Raw genomic sequence first — 6626 nt, 5'->3', positions numbered from 1 at the left:
ACCACTACAATTCTAGCTGAATATAAATATGTAATAGCCAGTCAAAGGTAGATAGAGGCAGCAAAGAACATCGCCACAGCCTTTGCAGCCATCCTCACACAGATCCCATCATATAACATAATAATATATAGGTTATGTGGATGAGGATATTTATTTACTAAAATGGTTCACATTTATTTCATCACTCAACAACAAAGAATTCGCAAAAAGTAAAGCGCAATATACCAGATCAGACAATTGGACATTTGAATTTGTTCTAAAATAGAAATGAGCGAGGTATAAATGAAATGAAGCAGATTTTGCCATAATAAATGTGAAGTCTGATCATCAGAAAATAATATAATATTGGCTCATTCACATTACAATATCAGCCAGTAAAGTAAGTCAGGCAGCCAGGAATATGATCACTGGTAAATTATGCAGGTTATGTGCTCATGATTTTGTAAATTCAATGTTTTCATTTATTCCTAAAAGCATAAAAGGTTAAATATTTGTGGATAAATGGACAGCATGTGCACGAGACTAACTTATTAACGTGCGATAATGATAAGGAACCTTATGATAATTTTTTTTAAAATGCATTTGTTTTAAAACTTGATGATTTGGAATTAACACTGCAAATTTTAGCGTGTTCATATTTTATTATAACAAAGTGCAAGACGATCGAAGAAAAATATGTAAGTAACTGTCCTTATCCTAAATATAAATGTTCATATATTGTTATATTTTTCATATGTTCCCTGGTATTTTATAATTGATTTGCAGATATGTTCTACATTATAGATATATATTTATATACGATATTTCGTAGCTGTAGGGTACTTTTGAAATATTACTGTTATTAATGAAATAATTCTGGCTGTTCAGGTTTGATTGTTTGCACTTTGAATTTACCAAATATCACTTTTACTATGTAAGGCACACAATGGTAAGCATTGGTTTTCCAGTAATAATGGAGCTATTTTCTAAAAGTCCCCGATGTCTCATATTATTATCTGATAAAATATTACGATGTAATCTGTCACTAGCTAGGCTTGTTAAGGAGTAATTTGCTCTGTAAATAAGGAACAGGTAAAATGCATTGTAGTCATTTGCCCTAATTACAACCACACAGTCCCAGTTGCTGCAGCCATTTATCTGGAGCCATTTCATCTTGCTGTCACCATTGTGTAGATAGGACTTTCACTTTTCAAAGTTTTGTTGTTGTGTGTGTTTTATCCTAAAAGAACCTTCACATGCAGAAGTGACACAAAACAGTGCTAGACCTCTATTATCAGACCCAGGGGCAACACTACAAAGCAGAGAGCCTCCTTGGGATTTTCATTAGACAGCATTTGTCCTGTGATGTATTATCAGACTCAAGAGTAAATGTCCTACAATCTGAAGAGTGGCATCCTTGGACTTCTATTAGACAGTCGTTGTTCTGCACTGATGTACAATAATAACCCAGGGAGGAATCCTCTACAATCAATGCAGCAGTGGTCCTCAGCATCATTGACTTCCATTGGACTGTCACTGTTCTGTGTTATGTTATCAGATCCAGGGGTAGATTTAATACACTAAATAAAGTAATGACACAGAGCCATTGTCCTGTTTTATGATATCAGGGATATATGAAGAAAACAATGGCACACAGCATCCTTGGGCTTCTATTATACAGTCCCTGTCCTACATTATATTATTAGCCCCAGGGGCAGATGATGATCACCCTTGTGTTTCTGTTAGACAGTCCATGTCTTGTGTTATATTAGAGGACCCAGGGGTAGATGATGACTTTGTATAATTCAGGGAGCAGAGATACAGAACATCATTTGGGTTTCCATGATACAATCCCTGTCCTGTGTTCTATTATCACTGCTGTGTGCATAGTTAGGACTATCCAAAATGGGAATTATACAAGAGCTGAGCTTTCTATATTATCCCCCTACCATCTCTCCATAACATATATTTGGATAGGACTAATTGTGCTCAAAACCTTCAACCTGGTGCTTTAGAGGACAACCTTATCACATGGTTCTTTCCTAAGATCCATACTTTGATATAGTCTCCTCCTGTATCACTAGTGGTCTGTATTAGTCTGTCATTTGCAACCCCTATTTAATGTACGGCGCTACGTAATATGTTGGCGCTATATAAATCCTGTTTATTATTAATATTAATAAAAACAACAATAGGAGGACCCAGTGATTGATGTACTAAAGAAATACAGGCTGTGCAATTAGCACAAATCCTGTGTAATTACTTCTGTGGAGCATAGTGTACTATAGATAAGCTAGAGAAACATTCCCTAAAAATTACCAACACCTTCTGGACAGCTAGGTGCATACTGCGAACTATTTGTATAGAAGGTAGATTTTTTTGTGTATATATATATATATATATATATATATACATTTAAAATATTATGAAACACATGAAAAATAGGTAGATAGAAAGATACAGATATAAATTGGAGACAGTGCGTAAATGGATAGATAGCTGATACTGGACAATCCAGAGACATAAGCGCAGAGAATAAAGGCACATTGGATATAATTATTACACACAGTTCACCAAATTATCTCTATATAATTTATTACATTTGCATTGGGGAATAGTTGTCTTTTCTGCTGTTTGGTGAATGAGAGATTTATACTGTAGATCGGGTACTTACTATTTCTACCAGGTAAACCCCATCTAATTTACAGGTTATTTCGGTTGATCTTCCATTGTCTCCATTTTTCCTGAACAGGGTGCCAGCAGAAGGTGCTCATTGGCTTAACCAATATCCAGCTCCAGTTTCATCCACACTGTTTTTGCTGTGCTCTTGGAAAAACAACACATTTTAAGCTTTCCATGCAAATATTGATGTTGGCAAACAAGATAAATCCCCAGATCCGTGGCCCTGAACAGTGCTGTTACTGTGAAAGGGTCTGGCAGAATAATCTGTGTCTCTATAGTCCCTATGCAGGCTGCGATTGCCATAGAGGTATTATTTGGGAGCTGCTCCTGGGTAGGGGACTCCACTGACTGCTCACCACATTATTAAAACATTCATCTCACCGAGAAGCACTCATTTTCTGCCTACTTAAACTCCACATGTGTTCATTGATGGCAAAATACATTACACTGAATTATGTATGAAATATTAGTGTTATGGGACAATGCACAGCCAATCCAGGACTATGTGAAGAAGAAGAAGTCTCCTTTAACAAAGGCACAGCCCAAAAGTTTTTTTTTTTTTTTACCATCGATTGTATAAAATAGAACTGTCACCATTTAGCAATCCGACTTTTAGCTACCATGTAAATGCCGAATTAACAGATTCAAGGTAAATAATGATATACACACTACTATTACTGTTAGCCATTTATCTGTGTCTGGAACAATAAATAGAGTCCTGGAAACTTTCCTATTGCACCAGTCATTGTTAATAGGACAGAACTGACTACAATTGGCACAACTCTAACAAATCAATTTAGCTGGAGTGATGGAACCGACTAGGAAAATGAAAAACATCATCGTGTCCAATCTCAATATAATTCATGTGTTTATGATCATTTCATCGTGCAAATACAGCAATATTGGTCAAATACAGCAATATTGGTCAAATACAGCAATATTGGTTAATGGCTTTGCGCCCACCATGGACCCCCATTGTTGTATGTGGAGTAACAATTGTTTATTTGCTTGCGATTCTCATTGTGACTGTATTAATTTGTAATGTACTGCCATATATATATATATATATATATAAATATATTACATCCAGAATCCCTATGCATGCTTTTAATTTGCAGCAAATTATTGTATTTTTTACCATTTCCCTCGTAAATTGTTTGAATATATATATATATATATATATATATATTAATTTATATAAATTTTATATACAATACATGCCTACATTTCCAGAAAATATATGCACGTGAAAGGGACATAGTAGTAGACATTATTACAACCGTTTCTTTGGTTTTATGTATTTGAAATTCGAAATGTGTTCGAAATGTTCGTCACAAATGCACGAATATATATTCTATACATTCTATACATATTCTATATACATTCTATACATTTAATATGTAATACACAGACACACATATATTACATAATACATGTAATAGAATGGAAAATAGCTGTGGATAAAATATAGATATGTAGGCATTAGCTAATAGATACAGGTACATGATAAAGAAAGAGGGATATCATTTTTTTTTTGTTATATTTTGTACATATAATTTAAATATAAGGTTGATATAATTCCTCGTCTACCTTAATTCTTTTTACCTATTTATACCTCTCTGTCTCACTCTGTGTGTGTGTGTGTATATATATATATATATATATATATTACTATTATTATTAGTCGAGTATGGCTTTTATAATACAAATTAAAAGTTGTGAATCAAAGTCTGAATTTTGAGAAAAGAAGATTTCAATATTAATATATGAAATACTAAAATAAAGTATACTTAATTCGGTTTCATTCCTATAAGAGTATTTCTTGAACATCAGAATCTTGCGGAGTTATTGCACAAGTAGGTGCGGTGCACAGAACATTTATGTGAATTATACCTGTAAATGGTTTTATGTTTGACAAATGTAGAATATGACCAGCAATTTACAAAGGAAATGGTAAAAAATAAAATCATTTGCTGCAAACTGAAGGCATGCATAGGGATACTAGATATACCTTCTGATTTTATAGTATAGGATATACTAAGGGGCAGAGAATGTTCACTTCTCCCGGTAATGCATATTTCCTTTCTTGAATATAATGAAGCAAAATCCAATCCCAGTAAAAAGTTTATGAAAATTGTTTTCTCTAATTTACGAAGTTACCATTTATTTTGCTAAGTGCATTGTCTTCTCCTTTAATAAACTGACCCCATGTTATTCCACAGTAGTTTGATGCAGAAAATGTGCCCAGCTAACAAAACAATCCATATCAGCGCTCTTTAGGGGTAATATATGAAGTGACATATTGTGAAGTTGCTAACTAGTAATCTCTTTGTTATGTAGGAGAGTTCTGTTCAGAAGACAGATAGAAGGTCAATGAGTGGCAGCATCTGGCCAGTATCAGAGCATCCAAGAGCTGACTCCATTACTTCAACTATCCTATCAATGATTATTTTGCATTTTTTACATGCTGGTTTGTAAAATAAACCAACATTCTGTAGTGTTTTATTAGGACATCTCAGGAGAGGTTTACAACTGTGAAGATTACTATGGAGGTGTGGTGAAGATTATATAGATACACTATTATTATAACAGGAAATCTGCTGAACAAAACTGAACTATTCTTTTCTTTTATATATTTCCTTTTTTAATGTATAATTGTCTTTACTTTGAAATCAACTTTGATGGTCTAATTTTTAAATGCACGAAATATAAAACAATAATAACATGTAGCAATCATTCTTTTTATTGAATGTGCCTATTGTAGTTTGTTTGCTTTGTCCTGATTTATCTGTGTATGTCTTTACTAAATATGAAAATGTTGTACCCTAGCCTGTATATAAACAAAAGAAAAGGTCAATGAACTGGATGAATCAAACATGACTTTGTATAACAGACATATAATATATACACTGCAAGGAATGATATAAGCAGGCAATGAGGTGCATATGTATTTTACCACTTGTTTATCTGAAAGAGATTAGTGTCATGCTATTATATTTTTCAAAATGTAATATGCGTTTTTTCATTGTAGGGAATATTGTTGACAATAAAAGGAATTTATTAAATTGAACTCTAGCATTTGCAAGGATTTAATTAAAAAAACGACTATGCTTTTATAAATATACCTACCATCTCTGCAACAGGAGAGGGTATCATTTGCACCCTATATCTGATTCCTCTGGAACTGTTATAGCTTGCAGTACATTATGTTTGCTAAATTAATCAGGGTTCCTGCTTGATAATTTAGTTTTAAAAAGATAAGAGACCACTATTCACTTTAGTCTCAATGCAATACCTATTTACCCTTTAGTCTCAATGCAATACCTATCATCTTTGCTTTACCCCCAACTTTAACATAGGCAAAGACCCTAACTGAATGAAACTAATTGCCATAAAAATAACTTGTTTTCACCCTTTTTTATCCTTTGTTGCAACTCAGTACTGTTAATCTTCTGCAGTTGATTGCACCCAATTTCCACTTACCTTCTTGTACGCCAGTGATGGCTACATGTCATGTCTAATGGCAGCTTCCTAATGGTGACAACAGTTAGTTTCCACTGGAAGCCTGTGTGACAATGCAGGATCACATTTCGAATCCAAAGAGTTGTCACTTCTAACAGGACATGCCTGAACACCAGGTGTTATTTTCATAAAAATACACCTCAGAAAGATTCATACTATCAAAGCCAAAAGCCACCATTGTGACACTGGCAAAGAAAAAAAAACACAAAAAGATCTTCAAGGTACCAAATAATCAGAGAAAAAAAACCCTGCATTAAAATCTAGGTATGGATAAATAAATTGAGCTGATCAAATGCATTACATCATTGTAAGCCACTAACCACTAGGATCAAATGTAAGATTTACTATGTTAATGTGATTGTAAAACTCATTTTCAATCACTTTTGAAATTGCAGTTTTCTTTTTTTAATAATAAGATCTGGTGATGCCACCATGAAGGTCTT

Source organism: Pyxicephalus adspersus, chromosome 2, assembly GCF_032062135.1.
Source record: "Pyxicephalus adspersus chromosome 2, UCB_Pads_2.0, whole genome shotgun sequence".
Lineage (NCBI taxonomy): Eukaryota > Metazoa > Chordata > Amphibia > Anura > Pyxicephalidae > Pyxicephalus > Pyxicephalus adspersus.
Note: the sequence above shows the minus strand (reverse complement) of the source record.